Raw genomic sequence first — 24,752 nt, 5'->3', positions numbered from 1 at the left:
TTACAGAGAGAGTGCAGTGCAGGCAGACAAATACAGTGCAAGGGCCATGACGAGGTAGACTGAGAGATCAAGAGTTCATTTTTATCGGACAAGAGGTCCATTCAAGAATCTGATAGCAGCGGGATAGAAGCTGTCCTTGAGCCTGGTGGTGCGTGTTCTCAAGCTTTTGTATCTTCTGCCCGTTGGGAGGGGGGAGAAGAGAGAATGACCTAGGTGGGAGGGGCCCTTGATTATGTTGGGTGCTTTCCCGAGGCAGCAGGAAGTGCAGACGGAGTCAGTGGAGGGGAGGCTGGTTTCCGTGATGGACTGGACTGTGTCCGTAACTCTCTGCAGCTTTCTTGAGGTCTCGGGCAGAGCAGTTGCTGTACCAAGGGGTGGGTGTGTGTGTGTGTGTGTGTGTGTGTGTGTGTGTGTGTGTGTGTGTGTGTGTGTGTGTGTGTGTGTGTGTGTGTGTGTGTGTGTGTGTTGCGTCCTCACTCTCCTGCTGGGAAGATTATATCTTTATCACTGTGAAACACACAGTGAAATGCACTTTTTTTGCATTACTGAGAATGTCCTGGGGGCAGCCCGCAAGTGTCGCCACGCTTCCGGCGCCAACATAGCATACCCACAACTTCCTAACATCTTTGGAATGTGGGAGGAAACCAGAGCACCCAGAGGAAACCCACACAGACACGGGAGAACATACAAACTCCTTACAGACAGCGGCCGGAAATGAACCCGGATTGCTGGTGCTGCAATAGCGTCACGCTAGCCGCTACACTACCGTGCGCTTGTATGACAGTGTCGCCATTGTGTGATGTCCTCACGACTGGAAATGATGTGAGATATCAGAGGGCAGTAGTTACAAGATAAGGGGCTGGTCATTTAAAACTGAGGTGCATAGAAGCTGCTTTTCACAGAGGGTGGTGATGCTCGGTGCCTGTGATGCTGCTGCAAGTAAGTTTTTCATTGCACCTGTGCACACATGTACTTGTGCATATGGCAATAAACTTGACTTTGACTTTGACTTTGAATCTCTGGAATTCACAAGGCAGTGCAAGCCTGGATCATTAGAAATATTTAATGTAGAGGGAAGATAAATGTATTGAAAGAGTGAGGTTATGGGGAACTGGCACAGAGGAGGAGTTGAGGCCAGTGTAGTTCAGCCATGGTCTTATTGAATGGCGGGATGGGTTTGAAGGCCTCTGGTAGCCCACTCCTGCTGCTTTGTGTTCAGTGGGCACACACCGGTCCTCAGCTTGTGTTCACCTGCCGGAATGTTGGCCTTCAACTCCACAGCAAAATGTGGTGTCATCTTTAATAATGCACTTGGCAACTGGGCTCCTGAACATTTCGTACCTTTAATTATTCTTGCGTGAATTCTGTCAGCGGCTTAAATGTAATCACAGCATTCTGGGTCACACCGTTAAGCAATTTACTTGGGCAGATATTTCTACAGGTTCTTTAACAACTTTTCAGCACTGCCTCATAAAGTGCTTGTGCTGTCTTCTTGGTTTATAGCCGACAGTTACGGTGTCAGTATCCAAGCTGTAAACCCCCACAGCCCAACTGCAAACTCACCTCTTTAAATAAAATTGGCAAAAATAACCTGAACATTAAATTTGGGATTTACAGTAAAAAGTGTGCATTGATGAGACTGTCGGGTTAATAGAATTTGCGCAGTTTTTTTTAAATAGCTGCCTCATTAGGAGTATCTCATTAAGAAAACTTAACATTTTCTTTGTTTTTAAGACTTGCCTCTCTCCCACTAATCAGATTCTAATTTATTCTATATGCGCAGCCTGAAACAATTCAGTCAATCCCTGCCTTTCGTGCCTCTTCAAAAGGGAAAGGGTGTGATTGTGAGTTTGAGCCAATGTCCTGGGCAAGTGAATAAATTCCTCATTAATTATATGACCACTTAACATTGGGTGTCTAAACAAAGAGCTATGCAATTTCATTGAAAACAAGGCCCTCCTGCATTTTTCTGCCTTATGGATATTGCACTAATAAATTATCTTTGATAATGACTTCCCTTGGGAAGCAAAATAAGCCAGATAGTTGTAGGAAGAGGAAATGGGAACTAGGTGTTCACAGATAAATAGTCGATCTCTCTGAGGAAGCAGCTTGCTGGCCTTTGCATGGTCTACAAAATGAGGCCCAAAAGTCGCAAAGAGGCCATTTTTGATGCAGGATGGGACACACCTTGAGGTCCCAAGGAAATGAAAACACCAGCAAATGCAATCTTTTCTCCCTTGTGGGAGCTGTCACCAACTCTGGCCAGGAGCCAAACAAGTCAAAATGATTTATACCTACAAGCTGTCTCTTTGAATGTGCATTCTAAGACAGCTTGCTTCTTTCATTCATGGTCTACTGCTATTGAATCTCCCCACTCTCTCACAAACACTCACACCAAACACATATCCCTGGTCAAAATATCTGTTATGGCTTCAAACTGATGTTTGTTTTAACAGAGTAGTTATTATGCCTTCTACTTTTCTGTTTGTTGCCCCAACAGAAATTGACCTCATAGAGTTTTATAAGATCATAAGGGGCTTAGATAAGGTGAATAGCCATGGTCTTTCCCAGCGGAGGGGAATCCAAAACTAGAGGACATAGGTTTATGGTGACACGTTTAAAGGGGACCTGAAGGGCAGGTTTTTCACACCGAGGGTGGGGGTATATGGAACATGCTGCCATAGGAGGTGGTGGAGGCAGGTACAATTATGGCACTTGAACAAGGAAAGGTTTAGAGAGATATGGGCCAAACGTGGCCAAACGGGACTAGCTTAGATGGTACCTTGGTCGGCATGGATGAGTTGGGCCGAAGGGCCTGTTTCCGTGTTGTATAACTCGATGACTCTGGCAGCATTTTGCCTCTGATAATGCTGCAGTAATCATTGTACTTAACTTTGAAAGTTTATAGTAGCAAATATCAAAAATGATAAACAGTTTTGTGGTGACACAAGAGATTCTGCAGATGCTGGAATCTAGAGCAATACACAAAAAGTGCTGGAGGAACTCAGCAGGTCAGGCAGCATCCATGGAGGGAAATAAACAGTCGACAGTCCTGATGAAGGATCTCAGCCCGAAACGTCGACTGTTTATTTCCCTCCATGGATGTTGCCTGACCTGCTGAGTTCCTCCAGCACTTTTAGTGAACAGTTTTGTGGTAAATGCTCACGTATCGGTGCTAAAGCCCCGAACTCTCACCTGGCCATGGTTCGTGCCCCACTCCAGAAACTGAAGCATAAAATAAACCTGGCACTTGTGAACGTGTGCTGTACCATTGGAGGTGAGATGTAGGTGGATGGTCTCAGTGGACGGTGAGAACCCTCCCCTTAGTACCCTGGCTCCTTTAACCAAAATTCTCTGGACTCTGGGCAGGTCCCAGCAGATTGGAAAGCAGCGAATCTCACGCCACTGTTTAAAAAAGGATGTAGGCAAAAGGCAGGTAACTATAGGCCAGTTAGCTTAACGTCTGTAGTCGGGAAAATGCTTGAAGCTATCATTAAGAAAGAAATAGCGAGACATCTGGATAGAAGTGGTTCCATCAGGCAGACACAGCATGGATTCAGGAAGGGCAGGTCCTGTTTGACAAACTTACTGGAGTTCTTTGAGGATATAATGAACGCAGTGGATAGAGGGGAACAGGTGGATGTTGTATACTTGGATTTCCAGAAGGTGTTCGATAAGGTGCAGCATCAAAGATTTATCCATAAGATAAGGATGCATGGAGTTAGGGGTAATGTATTAGCATGGATAGAGGATTGGTTAACCAATCAAAGGCAGAAAGTTGGGATAAATGGGTGTTTCTCTGGTTGGCAGTCAGTGTGAGTGGGGTGCCACTGGGGTCAGTGCTAGGCCCACAACTGTTCACGATACACATTAACAATTTGGAAGAGGGGACCGGGTGTAGTGTATCTAAGTTTGCTGATGACACTAAATTGAGTGGTAAAGCAAATTGTGCAGAGGATGCGGAGAGTCTGCAGAGAGATATAGATAGGTTAAGTGAGTGGGCAAAAGTCTGGCAGATGGAGTACAATGTTGGTAAATGTGAGGTCATCCACTTTGGAAGGAAAAATAAGATCAGATTATTATTTAAATGATGAAAGATTGCAGCATGCTGTTGTGCAGAGGGACTTGGGAGTGCTCGTGCATGAATCGCAAAAGGTTGGATTGCAGGAGCAACAGGTTATCAAGAAGGCAAATGGAACGTTGGCCTTCATTGCTGGAGGGATTGAATTTAAGAGCAGGGAGGTTATGCTGCAACTGTACAGGGTACTGGTGAGGCCAGTCCTGGAGTACTGCGTGCAGTTCTGGTCTCCTTACTTGAGGAAAGATATACTGGCTTTGGAGGCAGTGCAGAGGAGGTTCACCAGATTGGTTCTGGAATTCAGAAGGATGAGAGGGGATCTTATAGAAACACATAAAATTATGAAAGGGATAGATAAGATAGAGGCAGGAAGGTTGTTTCCACTGGTAGGTGAGACTAGAACTAGGGGACATGGCCTCAAGATTCAGGGGAATACATTTAGGACAGAGATGAGGAGAAACTGCTTTTCCCAGAGAGTAGTGAATCTGTGGAATTCTCTGCCCAGGGAAGCAGTAGAGGCTACCTCATTGAATATACTTAAGATATAGTTAGGTAGATTTTTGCACAGTAGGGGAATTAAGGGTTATGGGGAAAAGGAACTTAGGTAGATCTGAGTCCACGGCCAGGTCAGCCATGATCTTATTGAATGGCGAAGCAGGCTCGACGAGGCAAATGGCCTCCTCCTGCTTGTATTTCTTATGTTCTTATATTCTTCAGCCCAGGATATTGCTACTGATTGTCTGGTCATTATCATGCTACGATTTGTGGGACCTTGTTGTGCGCAAGTTGTCTGCCAGTTCCCCAATTATACCAGTGACTGCACTTCCAAAGCACTTAATTGCCAAAAACACACTTTGGAACATCCTGTGCTTGTGAAAGATGCTATATAAATACAAAATATCTTTTTATTACTTGATACCAGTCAAGGATTAATGTTTCACAGTGCTCATCAACCACACACACACACACACACACACACACACACACACACACGCACACGTATACACACACATGCGCACACACACACACACACAAACACACGCACGCACACACAAACACATGCACACACATGCACACATGCACACACGCACACAGACACACGCACACACACACGCACCACATACACAAACACACACATGCACACACGCATACATGCACACATACGCACCGCACACACGCCACACACACGCACACACACACAGAGGAGTAAGGAACAGATTTTAAAATGCCTAATCTGAATTTTATCTTTCAGGTACAGCAATGCGTGTCCTTAAATAAAATTAAAAGATTGATTCAACATGTTAGTTAGGTGATTGGGTTCTCTGTGTCAAGTGCACTGATTTGCATCTCTGCTCTGGAGTTTTTTGTTAACTTGCAACTTATTTCATGTATCTCCATCTGTCTCCTTGAGTGTAAGGAATTTCCATCCCCTGTAGTATTGCAGTGAATTCCCTCAACTCTGCAGTGATGTTCTCATATCCCCAGTACTGTAGATTGCCTGAGGTTAGCAGTGAAATGTCTCTGCCACTGGTAATCTTCACTGACCTTGGCTATTAAGATCAGCCTCTGGTTAGCTAAGTACAGTGCACTGTGAGAGGCCCCTCCAAATTCTTCCTGTCGCTGAAGATTGACATCTGTTGGGTGATGTTTATTCTGATCTTCCAAATTAACACACACATTTGCAGATTCTTAACAATCTCGGCAAGTTAATGGCCCATTACAGCTTCCTATCACCAAATATAAGCAAGTGCTATGTGGGTAATTACATACTGTAGATATGTATCACCCTCAGTTTAATTGCCTCTGAGTCAGTAGGTCACTGTTTCATACTCCACTCCAGAGATTTGCTCACCTAATCTGAGCTATCGTATTGAAGCAGCTCCAGCAACTGGCAGTGTTAGTAGAGTAAATGGGCTTTCAGGTGACTTGACCAAAATAATCAACCAAAGGAGACATTGGGGTGGGAGGGTAAGGCTGGGTCGGAAATGTAGGTTTTGGGAAGAATTATAAAGAGGAGAAGCAAGTTCAGGGAGGGGATTTCAGAGCTTTGGGTTTTCTACAGCATTCCCCCCTCCCTGCTTAATTCTGTACACTGGATTACAACACCATGCTGTCCCTGACTGGGAATCAGACTCAAAACGTAACCTCTCATTATCTGCCTTCATCTCTTGTCCTGAGCGCAATCACAAACTGATGAAGCTCAGCATGTGGGCTGTGGTTTTCCTCGAGCTGAACGTGAGTTAGGATTGGAATCCAGATGTCTGCAACTAAACAACTCCGACCACTGTAATTCACAGCCAGCTCTTAGTTTTGGATATTTCTGAGTTGCAAGCCAAGCATTCCGGGATCCTGAATGAATTGTAGGGATACTGTGAATAAAAGTGCTTGTGTAGAGCTGATGTAATTTTCATGTCGGCATTTCATTTCAAAGAAAATTATTTTATTATGGCCATGGGCATTTATAATACCCTATTGTGCCTGTGTTTACATGCTGGAATTTATATTTTCATTTACAAGACAGGAATTTCAAGCCACAATGTCTCTTTGAATTGATACCAAGAGGTGGGAGATTTTTTTCCCCTGAACTAAAGCCATCACAAAACAGCACTGCATTTTTATTGTAAACCTGCAAGAAATTAATGTCTCCAGCTGAATGCAAACAGGACTTATTATTTATATTTATCCTGCAGATTTCATTTTATTGGTACATTTTTCATGTCGGATCATCTCATCCACCCAGTATAAAGTGGTTATTTGGTAGCAGCTGATTATAGTTTTATTTTTTGTCTGTATGCAATTTACATTCTTGCATAGGAAACCAAATTTGTGAAATAAAGTTACCTGTTGACATACCTTAATGATGTGTTTGACTTTCAGATCCCTTTTTTGAACTAAGTTTCAACCATACCAAGAGTCCTCCTTCTTTGCAAATATCCTCAAGGATCCATTGCTTTATGAATCAGATGCCCTTATTCAAACCCCGATGAGCCATCTGTGAATGTTACTAAGGCACTCTTTGTTGAGGAGAGAATCCTCGATTTTATCTTCACACACACACCCGCTCATTTGCATTCTTTCCAAAAGCAATTACTCCATTTTGATCAAAAAAGGAAGTTTAGTCGTACCCTCTCATCCAACCCCAGGGCTACAGGCTCAAGTATGCTCCATGTAGTTCTGTGTGACACCAAACGGTGTGTTTGTTGTAGCGACTCACCGCACCGGCATCGAACCGGCTCCTGACATCGCAACGTCATCGGAGGCCCCGATCCAAGATGGTGCGGGGCCCTCCTCGTTCCCCAGCGTTGGGCAGGGAAAGCCTGCGCACAGGGAGGTCAGGTGACTCGCGCATGACATCAGCGCGGGAACTGTAGCGCAGGAAGTTTTTGGCTATTAAAGGCGCACCGCGCCCCAGTCGGCATTAAACCTCTGATTTCGAAACCAGCGACTCTGTGTCTTCATTTCGTAGCGTGTAGCTAGCCGCTACATTGTCATCAGTTCACTGGTGGACTAAACCTCTTTCACCTTGTGGAATCTTAGTTAGAAAGATGTAGGTGTAGATGTGAACTTGCGATCACACATGGAGGGCTGAGGCTCGGAAGGATATGGGCCTAACCAGGAAATTGGGACTAGCTGGGTGGGCACCCTGGTCAGCATGGACTGGTTGGGCTGAAGTGCCTGTATCTGTGCTGTATTGCTCGATGACTCTAATTCTGTTGAACAATGAAACACTGAACCCTTTTCAATTGGGTTAGAGCTGGCAATGCCAGTCAGAAAGTCTAGGCTGAGAACTCAGTTGGAATGAACAATGAATGATTGTTCTCCCTTCTCAAGGTGTGTCGGAAGCCAGAGACTGGCATTGGGAATGTGGCTGACAGCATTGGAATTGGTTTATTATTGTCACTTGTACCGAGGTACAGCAAAAAACTTGTCTTGCATACCATTCGTACAGATCAATTCATTACACAGTGCATTGAGGTAATACAGGGTATAAACAACAACAGAAACTGCTGCCGCAAAACAACAAATTTCACGACATATGTCAGTCATAATAAACCTGATTCTGATTCTGAGAATGCAGAATGAAATGTCACAGCTACAGAGAAAGTGCATTGCAGGTAGACAATAAGGTGCGGTGTCATAATGAGGTAGACTATGAGGTCAAGAGTCCACCTTATTGTACTAGGGAACTGTTCAATAGTCTTATCACAGCGGGATAGAAGCTGTCCTTGAGCCTGGTGGTATGTGCTTTCAGGTTTTTGTATCTTCTGCCCGATGGGATGGGGGAGAAGCGAGAATGTCCAGGGTGGGTGGGGTCTCTGATTATGCTGGCTGCTTTACCAAGGCAGCGAGAAGGGTAGACAGAGTCCCTGGAGAGGAGGCTGGTTTTAGTGATGTGCTGGGCTATGTCCACAACTCTCTGCAGTTTCTTGTGGCCACAGGCAGAGCAGTTGCCATACCAAGCCATGATGCATCCAGATAGGATGCTTTCTGTGGTGCATCTATAAAAATTGGTGAGGGTCAATGGGGACATACCAAATTTCTTTAGCATCCTGAGGAAGTAGAGGCATTGGTAAGCTTTCTTGGCCGTGGCATCTACATAGTTGGACCAATATCTGTAACAGCATCGTATCTGGATGCACCATGGCTTGGTACAGCAACTGCTCTGCCCAGGACCGCAAGAAACTGCAGAGAGTTGTGGACATAGCCCAGAGCATCACGGAAACCAGCCTCCCCTCCTTGGACTCTGTCTTTACCTCTTGCTGCTGTGGCAAAGCAGCCAACATAATCAAAGACCCCACCCACTTGGGTCATTCTCTCTTCTCTCCTCTTCCATTAGATAGAAGATGCAGGAGCCTGAAGGCACATACCACCAGGCTCAAGGGCAGCTTCTATCCCACTGTGATAAAACTATTGAACGGTTCCCTTAAAAGATGAGATGGACTCTGACCTCACGATCTACTTTGTTATGACCTTACAGCTTATTGTCTACCTGCACTGCACTTTCTCTGTAGCTGTGACACTTTACTCTGTACTGTTATTGTTTTTACCTGTACTACCTCAATGCTCTCTGTACTAACTCAATGTGACTGCACTGTGTAATGAATTGACCTGTACGATCGGTATGCAAGACAAGTTTTTCAAGTGACAATAATAAATCAATACCAATAGAAATGTTACTATAGAGATTGGATTGTACTTGATTTTGTTCTACTAAAGTATGGCTGCATTTAGCACCAACAGATTTTCCACAACCTGGTCAAATATCCATCTGGGCGATTCCAACCCAAACACAAGTGCCAAAGCAGCACCCACCAACCTGCAAATTAGGAATAGGAGTAGCCCACTCAGCCCCTCCGGCCTGCTCCCCCGTTCAATAAGATCATAGGTGATCTGACAGTGACCTCAACTCCACATCACCGTCACCCCCTTGTCAAGAACGTATCTTCTTCTGCCTTAAACATCTTCCACTTCTCATTGAGGAAGAGAGTTCCTAAGACTATGGACCATCTGTGAAGGGGAAAAAAACTGCTTCACCTCTGTCTGCCGCAGGAGAAACCCGTACTTGTGCACTTCTGGAAACTTTGACAAATGGCAGTCAGAGAAGGGTGCTAACCCTTGAAGGCACCCTCCCCAGTGCAAGACGGGGCACAAATACGTGCTTTGTCTGCCAGGGAGGCCACAAAACATACAGGGGGAGGGGTCAGGGGAATTAATGAAGGAAACGGGAGATGGCAGAGGGGTTGAACAGGCACCTTGTACCAGTCTTCATTATGGAGGATGCAAGAACATAGAACACTACAGCACAGCACAGGCCCTTTGGCCCACAATGTTGTGCCGACATCATCTCCTGCTCTAAGGTCTACCTAACCGTTCCCTCTCACAGAGCCCTCCATTTCTCTATCATTCATGTGGAGTAACATCCCAGGAACAGCTGCAAGCTGGGAACTTGGAGGGAGGGAGGAAATCAGGAGAATTACAGCCACTCAGGAGGTGGGTCTGATCAAACTGTTGGAACTGTGGCCTGACAAGTCTCCCGGCCCCAGGGTCCTGAAAGAAATGACTAACGAGACGTGAGACTTAAGGTGAGCTGACAGTAAATCACCTCTTGGTGTACGTTAGTGGCAAAAAGGATCGGGGGGGGGGGGGTGTTTGACGTACGTGTGGGAAAAAGAATAAATTGCAAGGAACTGGGGGGGGATGGGTCTGATGGGATTGCATTATTCCCATTCCTCCTGGGAGTTGACATGGAACTGATGGGCTGAACGGCCTCCTTCCACGTTGTTATAAGTAAGTGTAAGGTAAGCGCGCTTGGCTTCTGATTTCCAAAATTCCCTAGATTCAGGGAAAATTCCATTAGATTGCAGAATAAGATATTTATTTATTAGTCACATGTACATCGAAACACACAGTGAAATGCATCTTTTGCGTAGAGTGTGCTGGGGACAGCCCGCAAGTGTCGCCATACTTCCAGCGCCAACATAGCATACCCACAACTTCATAACCCGTACGTCTTTGGAATGTGGGAGGATACCGGAGCACTCGGAGGAAACCCACGCAGACACACAGGGACAACGTACAAGCTCCTTACAGACAGCGGCGGGAATTGAACCCGGGTCGCTGGCGCTGTAATAGCGTTATGCTAACCGCTACACTACCATGCAGTGAGTGTAACCCCTTAATTCAAAAGGCAGGTGGGGGCTTCAGAAAGCAGGAGCAGCAGCTTGACATCTTTCACAGAAGAAATGTTAAAGCCATGATTAAAGATGTTACCTTCAACGGAGGTCATTTAGGAAATTTCAAGGTACACCTGGTTTTGTGAAAGGGAAATGCTGTTTGAGCAATTTATTGGCATGCATTGTGAACTGAAGAGAACTGGAGAGTGTATGATACTTAGATTTCCAGAGCATTTGAAAAGTTGCTGAATCAAAGGTTATTGCTCATGGTACAGGAGGTAACATTTGTGGTGGATAAAAGGTTGGCTGGCTTCAAGGGAACAAAGGACAGGGATAAATGGCTGGCAAGGTGTGACAAGTGGTGTAGCACAGGAATCAATGCTGGGTCTTCCAGCGTTTCTCAATCCATGTCAGTGAATTAGATAAAGGCACCAAAGTTTTCATCGCTAAATTCCTGATGACCCAAAGACAGGAAACAAAATAATTTGTGAAGAGGACATAAAGAGGGACATAGGTAGATTTAAACAAGTGTCAAAAGATTGGGCGAGTGGAGTATAATGGGGGAAAATGTATAAATTATCTATTTTGGCAGGAAAAGTAAATAAAGAAGTGTATTGTGTAAATGGTGAGAGACTGAAGAGCTGTGAGATGCAGAGGGATCTGAGTGTCCAAGTGAAAGACTCGCGCAACGAATCCAACAAAAAGAAAGGCATCACTCGGGCCCATGCAAGCTCCCATAGCTGTGCCTTCAGTCTGAAGAAAGTCAGTGGAATTGAAGGAGAAACTGAGTGCAAGGACAAATTCTGTCAGTTGAATGAGTATAAAATGGGCTAGGGAAGGTGAATGTGAAAATGGGTGCTTGGTTGGTGTGGATTCAGTGGGCTGAAGGACCTGTTTCCATGCAGTATTTCTCTAATGCCTCTACGGAAAGGCTGGTGCACAGGGACCACCAGTAATTAAGAAAACCATCGAATGCTATTGTTTATTCCAAAGTAGGGAGGTTGTGCTTTGGTGTACAGGGCAACGACCTCATCTGGAGAACTGTGCACAGTATTGGTCTCCCTACTTAAGAAAGGATGTTAGTGTGTGGGAAGCAGTTCAGAGAAGATTTACCGGACTGATAATGGGAATGGGTGGGTTGTCTTATGAGGGAAAGGTTGGACAGGCTGGCTTGTATCCGCTGGAGTGAGGGAACATGTAAGATCATCAGGGGCCTTGACAGGGTGGGTGTGGAGAGGATGCTTTCTCTTGTGGGGCATCTAGATGGACAGATCACTGTTTAAAAATAAGTGCCCACCCATTTAACACAGAAAGGTGATTTCTTTAAAAATGATAAACACAATGATGCTGGAGGAACTCAGCAGGCCAGGCCTGCTCTTTATTTCTCTCTCAGAGTTTTTTTGGAACCCCCTCGCTCAGAGGACAGCAGAGTCCTGAATATTTTGAAGACAGAGGTCGGTGGAATCAGTAAGGGGTAACAGAACTACGAAGTTGAGATTAAATCAGCCTTAGTTTTTCTAAATGGTGGAGAGAGTGTGAGGTTCCCACACACTTCCTGCACCTCGCTGGTATGTTTGGGTTGCACAGGTGTGCAGAGGCGACGCTGGAAAATCCCAGCGACCAACTGCCGGCTTATCCTTACTGAAATCAAAGGAGATGAATTCAGCTCTTCGTTGCATGAGTGAGCTCTCGGATGACAAAAATTTGGCGCTGCAGCCAGTTGGAAACATTCCATGGCAAGGAAGTTGAAGGTCAACGGGACATCCACAGAGAGATCAGTCCAGGCTGGAGACCATGGCCAAAAGTCTCCCCACCAAGTGCCACCTAGTTTAGCGAAGACAGCCTTGAACCTGCAGAGTTCATACGTGAATTACTCATTGGAAAGGTCCAGCTGATAATAGAACATAGAACATTACAGAACAGTACAGGCCCTTCGGCCCACAATGTTAAGCTGACATTTTATCCTGCTCTAAGATCTATCTAACCCTTCCCTCCCACATAGCCCTCCATTTCTCTATCATTCATGTGGTGATCAAAATGTCCCCACAACCCCACAACTTCTGCTGGTAGTGCATTCCACGCACCCACCACTCTCTGTGTAAAAAATTTACCCCTGACATCCCCCTTATATCTCCCTCCAATCACCTTAAAATTATGCCCCCTCGTGTTAGCCATTGTCGCCCTGGGAAAAAGTCTCTGACTGTCCACTCGATCTATGCCTCTCATCATCTTGTAAACCTCTGGATATCATCTTGATACCTCTGGAGAGCCTGTACAAGTATACTACTGATGGGAAACACTATGATGCTGGAGGAACTCAGCAGGCCAGGCAGCATCAGTGGAGAAAAGCAGGTGGTCAACGTTTCGGGTCAGGACCCTTCTTCAGGACAGCTGAATTCCTCCAGTATCATCATGTTTTTTCATCCAGAGTCCAGCATCTTCAGTTCTTTGTTATTCTAGTACTCCTGATGGGCTTGCCTTTGCCTCCTGCCCCAAGGCACCTGACCCAATATGAGTGGCCAGCCATGACCACACAAAATAACACAACGTGTTCCCCTAGTTCAACAGAGTGTTCAGTGTCTCAGGATTAGGGACCAATTGTTCCTTTATTTCACGGGTTTGCTGCTGATGCAAAGCTGGGTGGCATCGTAGGTTGTGAGGAAGATGCGGAGAGGATCCGGGAGGATTTAAACAGGCCGAGTGAATGGGCGAGGACGTGAAAATGGAAAGGATTATGGAAAAAAAAGTGATGTCACCCAAACCCTTCAGTTCCACAATACCACCCATGGTGTGTTGAAGACACAGTGGGCTGGAAGTTATTGCCCACTCTTGATGCTCCAGATGGCAGTTCTGATAGAACTTTGATCCCAAATTGTGGACGCACACTTGGAAACGGCATTCAGAAGACATCTGGATAAGTACGTGGATGGGGGTGGAGGGGCGGTGGGGTTGGTGGTACGTGGGCCAAATAGGACTGGCTCATTGACCACCATGGACCAGTTAGGCTGAAGGGCCTGTTTCCATGCTGCGTTATGTAGGAAATGTGATTATGGTGAAATAAATAGAAAGGCAGAGTGATTGTAAGTGGTGAGAGACTTACAATCACTCCGTGTTCAGGGAGAAAGGTGTTGTGTTCAGGAAGAGCTGAGTACACATGTCACCGAATAAGTCACAGAAAGCAATTGGGGAAAGCAAACAGAAGGTTGGCCTTTGTTGCAAGGGGATGTGAGAACAAGGATAAAAAGACCACACCTGTAATGTTGTGTACAGATCTGGTCTCACTACCGCAGCAAGGATATACCGACAATGAAGCCAGTGCAAGAAAGGTTCTCCAGGTCGATTCACAGAAACCAGCCTCCCCTCCATGGACTCTGTCTACACTTCTTGCCACCTCGGTGAAGCAGCCAGCATAATCAGAGACCCAACCTACCCCAGACATTCTCTCTTCTCCCCCTCTCCCATCGGGCAGAAGATACAAAAGCACGTACCACCAGGCTCAAGGACAGTTTCTATCCCACTGTTATAAGACTATCAAACGGTTCCCTAGTACAATAAGATGGACTCTTGACCCTCACAACCTACCTCCTTATGGCCTTACACCTTATTATCTAACTGCACTGCACTTTCTCTATAATTGTAACACATTATGCTGCATTCTGTTACTCTGTACTACCTCACTGCACTGTTATGAATTGATCTGTACGATCAGTATGCAAGACAAGTTTTTCACTTTATTTCGGTATATGTGACAATAACAAACCAGTTTCAATTCCAATTGTCCTAAGAGGAGAGATTAAGAAGTTTTAGGTGAATACTTTGCAGAGTTTAGAAGAATTTGATGTAATCTCATTAAAATTTTCAAGATTCTTATGAGGCTTGATGAGTAGACATGGGGGTGGTATCTCCATCGGTTGGGTATCTCAAACTAGGGATTTTAAATTTCTAAAGAAGTAGAGAGAGGAGTAGACCATTCTGTCCTCACATCTGAGATCACCTCCGCACCACTTCCCTGCACTGGTACCACACACACTTAATATCTGAAAACCTTATTGATCCTTTTCTTGCATAAACTCATGACAGAGCCCCTGCAGCCCTTCTGAGGTGACGATTCCAAAGATTCAGATAATGATACCTGATATCTATTTACTTATTAGTCACATGTACATCGAAACACACAGTGAAATGTGTCATTTTGCGTTACTGAGAATGGGCTAGGGGGCAGCCCACAAGTGTTGCCACTCTTCCGGCACCAACATAGCATGCCCACAGCTCCTTGTTTTTACATTATTTTTATTGGGTTTAGAGGATTGGAACTGGAACTAACAAACAGCAAGTAGTCCGTAGAAAGAGCAGTTGCCCTCATCACTGGCCATTGGGCTTGGAGAATGGATGATAAAGTGGGTTAGAATAATTTTTTTTTACTTTCTAGAATTGCAGTGTAAAAACAACAGTGTCCAGTGGGACTATAAGAAAAGATCTCTTTATTAGTCACATGTACATCGAAACACACAGTGAAATGCATCTTTTGCATCGAGTGTTCTGAGGGCAGCCCGCAAGTGTCGCCACGCTTCTGGCGCCAACATAGCATGCCCACAACTTCCTAACCCATACATCTTTGGAATGTGGGAGGAAACTGGAGCACCTGGAGGAAACTCACGCAGTCATGGGGAGAACGTACAAACTCCTTACAGACAGCGGCGGGAACCACCACCCTCTGGGTAAAGAAATCTCATCTTTCCTGAATGGACGGCCCCTTTACTTTAAGACTGACCCCAGTTCTGGGCACCCAGCCAGGGGAACCAACCCTTTTATTCCCACCCATACTGCAGGGGCACCATAGTGCAGCAGATAGAGCTGCCTCCTCACAGCCCCAGTGACCTGGCTTCAACCCTGACTTTGGGTGCTGTCTGTGTGGGGTTTGCATGTTCTCCCTGTGACTACGTTGGTTTCGTCTGGATGATCCAATTTCCTCCCACATCCCAAAGACGTGCGGGTTGGTAGGTTAGTTGGCCGCTATAATGCACCACTTGAATTGGTGCGGAGTTGACGGGTATGTGGAAGTGAATAGGTTACAGGGAAATCAGTGGGTTGGATAATTGGGCTGCACAGTAGTGTAGCGGTTAGCGTAACGCTATTACAGTGCCAGCAACCCGGGTTCAATTCCAGCTGCTGTCTGTAAGGAGTTTGTACATTCTCCCCGTGTGGCTGCGTGGGTTTCCTCCAGGTGCTCCGGTTTCCTCCCACATTCCAAAGACATACGGGTTAGGAAGTTGTGGGCATGCTATGTTGGCACCGGAAGCGTGGTGACACTTGCGGGCTGCCCCCAGAACACTCTACGCAAAAGACGCATTTCACTGTGTGTTTCGATGTACATGTGACTGATAAAGAAATCTTAAATCTTAAAATGAGACTGATGGGATTGTTCAGAGAGTCAGCATGAACACAAAGGACTGAATGGTCTACTTCTATGTCATTGCAAATGGGAATAATTATTATCCCTCAATAACTCAGTTCTAATTTTGTATGACTACCTTGTCGAAGGCATTCTGAAAGACCACACCAGCTGGTTTGGCCCTTCTAGTTATAACCTCAAGAAATGCCAAGAATTTACCAAACATGATTTCCCTTCCATAAATCCATATTGACTCTGATGTTGTAACGCAGATATGTGTTATGGTAATAAGTTCTGATACGTGTTTCAGCAAACCTGAAGCTGCTTTGTCCTGTTTTATTTTTTGGCTGTCCTCACTTTGTGAGATATTGGTGATGTTTCTAAACCAGGTACGAGAATTGTCTTAATCCATATTTTTAGTTCTAGTTTCCTCGAAGCAGCTCCTGGCATTTTGGATTTCATTATCCTCACGGCAGGGATTTTATCCAGTTTTCCTGCAGTTGGCAAGCTGGATTTGGTGGGGTTCATGCTGGGAGACTGGAAGGGACCAGAACAAGCATTTCAGTTGTGTCTTGCTTGTGTGGAGAATACCCCACAATATTAAATGGAAGTCGGGTGTGGCGAGCAGTGGAATGGGAGGATGATGAGGCATAGGTTAAAATGTTACTGTTGTTAGCAACTAAGAGCATTGTGACGATGTTCCCACTACTTAAGTCGGTTCTGTAATGTAAATGAAGCATAAACTACAAACTGGTATTGATGGAGTAAATGGGTCTCAGCCACACAGCTATCAGCACTGACAAATCTTTTGTGAGAAGCTTTCCATCAAGGCTGTGTGCCTAAGGTAATTGCTTGTGTGAAAAACATAAATGTGTCCAAAGGCAACAAACAGTGTACCGTTTTATCTCTCTTTCCCTTTGTTCCTAGCCTGTTCTTATCTCTGTGGTTTACAGTCTAGGTAGAGTGGCCTCCTTTCACGCCACACTGCTGGGCTGTTCATTGAAAGTTAACTGACAAGCACACCCACGTGGCACAAAAGTCAGAGTGGAAACATGTGGGCAGTGGTCTTCTGCGTTTTGACATTGTACAACGGGGGAGACTAAGACTGCAACCTTTGTGTCACTAAAGCTGTTGTCCCTCCTCGGAGGAGTGGAGCTCACAAAAGAAGTCTGTCTTCTCTGCATTTGGCTACGGTCGTATGAGGGCTTCTGCTCTCTGGCTCAGCCCACCTGACTGGAGGCACAGGAACAGGCGTGGGTCCAATCCACCTCATCAGCTCCACCATCAATCACATGGCGAGTGACGTCAGCCTCCACGCGATTTGACGCCCTTCTTCATTATCCCTTGATGTGCTTATTTGACAGGAATCTTTTACTCTCTGTTGAATGTTCACAGTTGTCCTGACATCCACAGACTTTTGGGAGAAAATTTACAGACCTCTGGTCTTGGGAGAAAATTTACTGCCCTCTGTGTGTGTGGAGATACTTCCTGATCTTGCTCCTGAGTAGTTAGGCTCTAATTTTAAGATTATGGCCTGTTACTCTGGATTACCAAAGGAAACCTGCCCTGTTGAATCCTTTTATCTTTTACAAACACATTTTACAAACACATTTGTGTTTCCCATAATCTTCTTAATGTAGGTGAGTGCAAACCATGTTTATAAACCTGCCCTCGTTATTCACTGGTGAAAACCCCACAATCCCAGGAGTTACTGATGGTAGTAACTGAGTGGTAGAGAGATACAGCACAGGAACAGCTCCTTCGGCCCACAGGGTCCATGCTAACCCATTTTACTCTAATCCCACATTAATCCCATTTTTTATTCTCCCCACATTCCCATCATTTTACCACTCACCTACACACTAGTGACCATCTAACCTACCAACCCACACATCTTTGGGACGTCGGAAGAGACTCACGCGCCCACATGCAAACTCCACACAGAACAGCACCCGGGGTCGGGATCGAACCCAGGTCACTGGCGCCGTGAGGCAGAGGCTCTACCAGCTGCCCCGCTGCGTCTCCTCTAGACCCCGAGTCAGCGGAGAGGGGGCATGTCTGCAAACGTTAGTCTCGCTTTGCATTATCGGCCAGGGGTTTGTGGTGTGAAGTCGCTGCCTTTTTGCATTGAATTGCTCTCAGCAGACTGATGCCAAGTAATCGGCTGACAAAGGGGTTGGTATTTGTGCTTTGTGTGCATTGTCAGTGAGCACACAATGACAGTTCCATTATTGCCGCACTTGTAAACGTCGGAAGCTGGAGTTTTGTTGCTGTAACCAGAGCGGAACCTCTGATTTGCCTGGGCATTGTGGACTGGCTGTGTAAAAGAGAGCAGTCTGATACTTCTTGGCCACTCACTCACAGCAGAAGCAGTGGCATCCAGTGGTGGGGAGAGTGGAGCTCTCATGTTTCAGCACTGCCGGCCCTGCAGCAGCAACATGATGCCCTTTGGTGCTACAAGTGACTGTGAAGCAGCTTTCCTGTTACGATCTCCAGGCAATCAAATAGGTCAAGTCATAAAGAGAGAACCACCCTATCTCATTACAGAAAAGGAATCACCATGATTTCTACTTTAAACTCCTAATGAAAGGCTTGGTTTCCATTATATTGTACAATTGAATTGGCATCAAGGTAATATATTAGCTATTAACACCTCTGATTAACTACACAACTCACAGCCAACTTTTTTTTAACATAATGATATAACATTAACCATCTCCACTTGAGGAGGTGATAAAGGAACACCAGAAGAAAGACGATTCCTGTTTAGGAAATGAGGTGTAAGGATTCATATGTTAATGACCGCTTCAGCATCTGTGGAGACACGTTAAATTATTCTGGCACAATGCTACAGACATGCTGACAGCATTGTTAATTGTGAAGTAGGGGTGTTGTGGATAGACCTTCACTCTGTGTGTGCGAGAGAATGTGTCTGAATGCGTGAGTATGTATGTGTGTGTACCTGTGTGAGTGTGTGTATATGTCTTTGTGTGGGTGTTTGTGACTGTGTGTGTGTGTCCCTCTCTCTCAATGTGTGTGTATGAGAGAAACTGTGTGTGTGTCTGTCTGTGACTCAGTGTGTGAGTCTGTGTGTCTCTCAGTGTGTGTGTATGAGAGAAACTGTGTGTCTGTCTGTGACTGTGTGTCTGTGACTCAGTGTGTGTGTGTGTCTCTCTCTCTCTCTCAGTGTGTGTATGAGAGAGACTGTGTGCAACTGTCCGTGGCTCAGTGTGTGTGTCTGTGAGTGTAAGGCAGTCAGTAAGAGGAGGAAGTTTACTTTAGTTTCTGGAGCCTTTGTCTGCAGACCATCCCATAAACAGCTCCCCCTCAGACCTCAGCAACCACTGTCCCAGAGCAGATAAGGGAAACATTGTTCAGGAGATGAGGTAAGACACACCAGAGGCCGGCCGGGCAGCTCCTTTAACAGGTCCGAGAATGTGCCTTTTCCTGAGGTATGCGCGCTGCTGGTTTATAGTTCTGTGCGGTTTCGCCGGAGTTTATTTAAATATGATTCCAGGACTGAAAGCGCTGCAGAATTCCCAGGGATTACGGCCATTAACGGCGGTAAACTGATATTATTTGGCGTTTGGATCCGTGAGTGTGAGATATGAATCTCCAGTAAATGTGAAAACATAAACTGGCAGTTTATTTCCCAGAAGAACGGCCTCGGGGTGGGGGGAGCACGGCGGGGGGAACGAGGAAGAGCTAGCTTGTGGCTGGAATGTAAATAGATGTGAGAGTGAGCTGGGGACGGGGAGCGGGCGGCCGGGGGAAGGTGTGCCGCGCTCGGGAGGCGCTCTGGCCGGGACACTCGCCTGCGCCGGGGCCGCTGGAGGCTGAGACTGTCACCGGGGTGTGCGGGGCTCCCTCCCCGGCCGACAGCCCTCTGCAAGGGGCCGGTGGGTGGGTGCTATGTTTGGGCGCTCGATGGGCAGCCGTCAGCGGCTGTGCCCGACTCTCTGGGCTGCAGGCTGTCGGGCACCAGAGGCGATGTCCGGCTGAGGTCGGGGCACCCTGGTGCGTGTCGGCGGCCGCCCCCCTCTCTCCCGGGAGCTCCCTGTGGCCCGAGTTGTAGCAAACTCCGGAGCTGTGGGAGAGGGGGGTGTGGCGGGGTGAATGTGAGAGCGGCCGGTGTCAGCCCTTCACCGGCCGCTCCTCGGCTTTCTCCCGGTGCCCAGCGCCGCCGGTCCCGGGATCACCACCGCACGGTGCCCAGCGCCGCCGGTCCCGGGATCACCACCGCACGGTGCCGGCCCGCCGCTCGCTCTCACACCAGGGGGAGTTGGCAGCGGGGGTCGGGGTAGTCACTGGGAGTGTGGAGTTGACACTGGGGGTACGGGGTTGACCCTGGGGGTCGGGATGGTCACTGGGGGTGCGGGGTTGACACTGGGAGTCTGGGGTTGTCACTGGGGGTGTGGGTTTGACACTGGAGTGGGTTGACCCTGGAGGTACGGGGTTGTCACTGGGGGTGCGGGGTTGGTACACACCCCGGCTCTGAGACAAACCCTTGAGGAAGGGTCCGACCCCCGAACCGAGCATTGCCCATTTTACCAGGAAAGGGTTAACAATCTGGGAGGAGGTGGGGAGCTGTAACCCAACGTTGATTCGACCCCCCCCCCCCCCCCCCCCGTCGCCGCCCCGGTGTGTGCGAGCTGACCACTGTAGTGGAAGCTGGTCAGGGAAAGCGCCGCCGTGAAACTAAACTCACTTCAAGGCTGTTGGGGATGGTGTACTTGTGGACTTCAACTTGAATAATTCACTCTTACAGTCCAGCGTTAACCCTTTCCCGGCACTGAATGCCCCGCAATAGTTTCCATTACCGGTGAGACACAGGCCCTCGTGTTCCTGCCGTGGCCGCCAGCGATAGCAGGGAGCACCCTAACAAGCACCCTTAGCTTAACAGCCCCCTCCCCCGTATCCCCTCCCCGATTCCCTCCTGACCTATCTTTCCACTCACTGTATGCGAATGCCACGTTCACTGCAGAGACTGTTGGTGAATCTTGCTATTCCACTGTGGGACACTTCACACAGTAGCATCTGCCATTACTGATCGGGAGGTTTGTGCCCATTTTCCGCCCGCTGTGGTTTTAAGATCACTGTGGTAAAACTGTAGCTGAAAGAATTCCACCTTCTGTCCATCATCAGGACATAGAACACTACAGCGCAGTACAGGCCCTTCAGCCCACGATGTTGTGCCGACATTTTATCCTGCTCTAAGATCTATCTGACCCTTCCCTCCCACATAGACCCCCATTTCTCTACCATTCATGTGTCTATCTAAGAGTCTACTAAATGTCCTTAATGTATCTGCCCCCACAACCTCTGCCAGCAGTGCGTTCCACACACCCACCACTCTCTGTGTAAAGAACTTACCCCTGATATCCCCCTTATACCTTCCTCCAACCACCTTAAAATTTTGCCCCCTCGTGTTAGCCATTGTTGCCCTGGGAAAAAGTCTGACTGTCCACTCCATCTATGCCTCCTATCATCTTATACACCTTGATCAAGTCACCTCTCGTCGTCCTCCTCTCCAAGGAGAAAAGCCCTAGCTCGCTCAACCTATCCTCATAAGACATGCTCTCTAATCTAGGCAGCATCCTGGTAAATCTCCTCCGCACCCTCTAAAGCTTCCACATCCTTCCCGTAATGAGGCGACCAGGTGAGAGGTGTCTGAGTCTGTGCTGATGTTAAACTCATTCCCTAGCCTGCCTTTCAGAAACAGTTATTTAAAGAAACTGTAAACTTACCCATCAGTTATTTTAGCTTTGCACTTGAAAATTAAGTAAAACCCACATGGACAGAAGCTGGGGTGTGATGGAGAGTTTGTGGAGGGACAGGTCTGCATCGCCTTCTATGTTAGGCGTACCCTAGGCCACATTAATTAATCTATCGCTGGATCTTTTAAAACCTAGTCACTTGACAAAATGCAAGTAGATGTGACTGCAGTAAAGCTACCTATTTGATTTCACTTTATAAATCTGAAATTTTCCAAACCGGTACTGGACATTTTTGTTTCCCCCTGCTGCCAGATCAGTGCTGAAGAGTATATACTATATGTTTATAGGGTGAGTTTTTATTTAGTTTCAAAATGGCCAAGGACTTTAGAGCTTTCTGTTATAAGGTGGAACGCTGCCAAGGGTTCCCTCACACTGGTGCTGAAGCCTAAGTTTGTTAAATATCGCACCATCCGCTTGGCTTCACAAATACCTATCAAGTGTCCCGACTGAAACCTGTCTGAAGCAGGGCTTGTAAAACGCAACAAAGGAGCATGTTGTTCGGGAGCCAACAGGTGAGAGTGTGTAACCTGAGTGTGTGTGTGCATTGGAACAAGGTTTACCACTGATGCTGCCTTCACAGTCAGGAGAAAAAAAAGAGAGAAGGACTTTAAAATCTGTACTATCCATTTGGACTTGGAGCTCAAGACAAACTCTCTGATTACAAGAAAGCCTTTTCTGTTGGCTGGACTGCAACATACTTATTTTTGTTACAAGTAGAGAGCCAATAAAAATACCATAACTTGGAATGTCGAATTGACCAAGAAAAATCAGAGTATCAGCAGTTTTTTTCCTTGAATCAATCAGATTCATGATGCTGTGTTCCTATTGATTTTTTTCTACAATTGTCACACATTATTATGCAGGTTTGTTTCTGTAGCCTGAGTGCACAAGTAGTTTCTTAGCCACTTGGTTGCCTATGCATCATTTGGGAAGGAGCCAGCGACATTACCTACAGTTGGTGAATGTTTGGTATGGCTCTGGACAGGGAGAAAAAATAGCCACCACAAACTATTCTTGGGAAACTGAGAGACTGCAACTGATCAGCATTTAGTCAATACTCCAGAATGTAACTTCCCTACCTACTGGAGACCGCTCTTGGTGTGGTTCTTCTTTGGATTACTTCCCAAGATTTTCTGATTACCTGTCCCAAGAATCGAGTCATGTGAAGCACTGTATCACAACTCACAAATGTCCACCTGAAGTCACAGGGAGATACAGCAGAGAAACAGGCCCTTTGGCCCACTGAGTCCATACCGCTCATTTACAAATCCATCATAAATCCCATTTTTAATTCTTGCCACATTCTCTTCAGCTTCCCCCGGATTCTGCCACTCATAGAACAGTACAGCACAGAACAGGCTCTTCAGCCCACAATGTTGTGCCGACGTAGCTAATGCCTCCTACCTACAGAATGCCCGTATCCCTCCATTCTCCTCTCATTCATGTGCCCATCCAATCCCCTCTTAAAAGCCACCAATGAGTTTCCCTCCACCACCCTATCAGGCAATGCATTCCAGGAATCCACCACTCTCTGAGTAAAAAACTTACCCCTCATCTACACACTAGGGACAATTTACACTTGCTAATTAAGTTATCAACCCGTGAGCCTTTGGGACATGGGGGGGATCTGGGGGACGTGGGGGGAAACCCACGTGGTCACAGGGAGGATGTGCAAACTCCACACAGACAGCGCTGGAGGTCAGGATTGAACCCAGGTCTCTGGAACTGTGAGGCGGTAGCTTTACCCACTGTGCTACCCTGAGTGGAAGTCAAAGTGTCATTTTATAATCAGTTTGCAATTGTACAGAGGCTGCTGCACAAGATCAGAAATCACTCTTTATCCTCACTGATTGATCCAAAACTAAACCCTGGGGATGGTTTTAGGTGTTTGCCCTGCAGCTTGCTTAGTTTTGCTGCGTTTCCTCTGCTCTCAGACGCTTTATTCCCAAGACTACGAAACTATTTCTATATACACGGACCTGCGTATTGTTTTAAAGAATGTGATGGGTTTAACATTTGACTGTGGTTGGGGCCCACCACAACAACGATCTCCACCTAAGCTCATGAAGAGAATGCATGTCCCAGTTTGGTGAAGGGCTGGTCATGTGACATGGAGAGTTGGGGAGGTGGGGAGAGGGAAAAAGAGGAAGGGATGGGATCAGAACTGGGCTGATCAGCTGCAGGGCACCAAATATTAGTTGGCTCATGATGCTGTTTGGTTGGGGGTTGGGGGGTGGGGGTGGGGGGGGTGGCAGTGAGCAGAGAGGTCAGGTGTGGTAGATGCATTCAAGATGCCCAATTAACATTTGGGATAATGCTTAATTACTCAAATGACAGTGATGCCGTTTTGTGTAAAGAACAATGTTTAGTGCTAGTAATTATCAGCAAGATTGCCCACACCTGGTTCCGTGAATAATTGTCAAGGAGTAATGATTAAGTGTGGCTATTAACATAGTAGCTGAGGCTGAGTTTGGTACATCTCTGGGAGAATGCATGCACCTTCCAAAACAGTTCTGCCTTCGTACTTTCAACCTGTGTGAAAGTATTTATCACATGGCAAAGTGAACCCCAGGGGTTAACACCTAGAAAGAGCTGCTGGTATGGCAAATTATCGTTAAAGCAATGAGGGATTCTTGTGTCACTGTGTCCAGGCCCTCAGTATCAACCAACCTCAGACCCTCTAGGCAGAGGTTGTTATCCTAAAATGTATTCAGCGTGACCTGGTTTATGAAAAGTGGCAAATACCCAATTTCTGTACTATGCCTTTTTAATTTTTCTCATCCTCTCCATTCCCCTTTGAGACACATGATCATGAATGTTAGGAATCATTT

At 46.5% G+C, this 24,752-nt stretch overlaps 1 protein-coding gene across 1 annotated transcript in view; it reads left to right on the top strand.

Moving 5' to 3' along the window:
• Positions 1-24,752, top strand: part of prickle1b (prickle homolog 1b) — a 161,768-nt gene that overhangs the window by 108,480 nt on the left and 28,536 nt on the right.

This window comes from Pristis pectinata, chromosome 15, assembly GCF_009764475.1.
Source record: "Pristis pectinata isolate sPriPec2 chromosome 15, sPriPec2.1.pri, whole genome shotgun sequence".
In the NCBI taxonomy this organism is placed as follows: Eukaryota; Metazoa; Chordata; class Chondrichthyes; order Rhinopristiformes; family Pristidae; genus Pristis; species Pristis pectinata.
The sequence above is the reverse complement of the archived record's forward strand: the minus strand, read 5'-3'. Positions and strand labels throughout refer to the sequence as shown.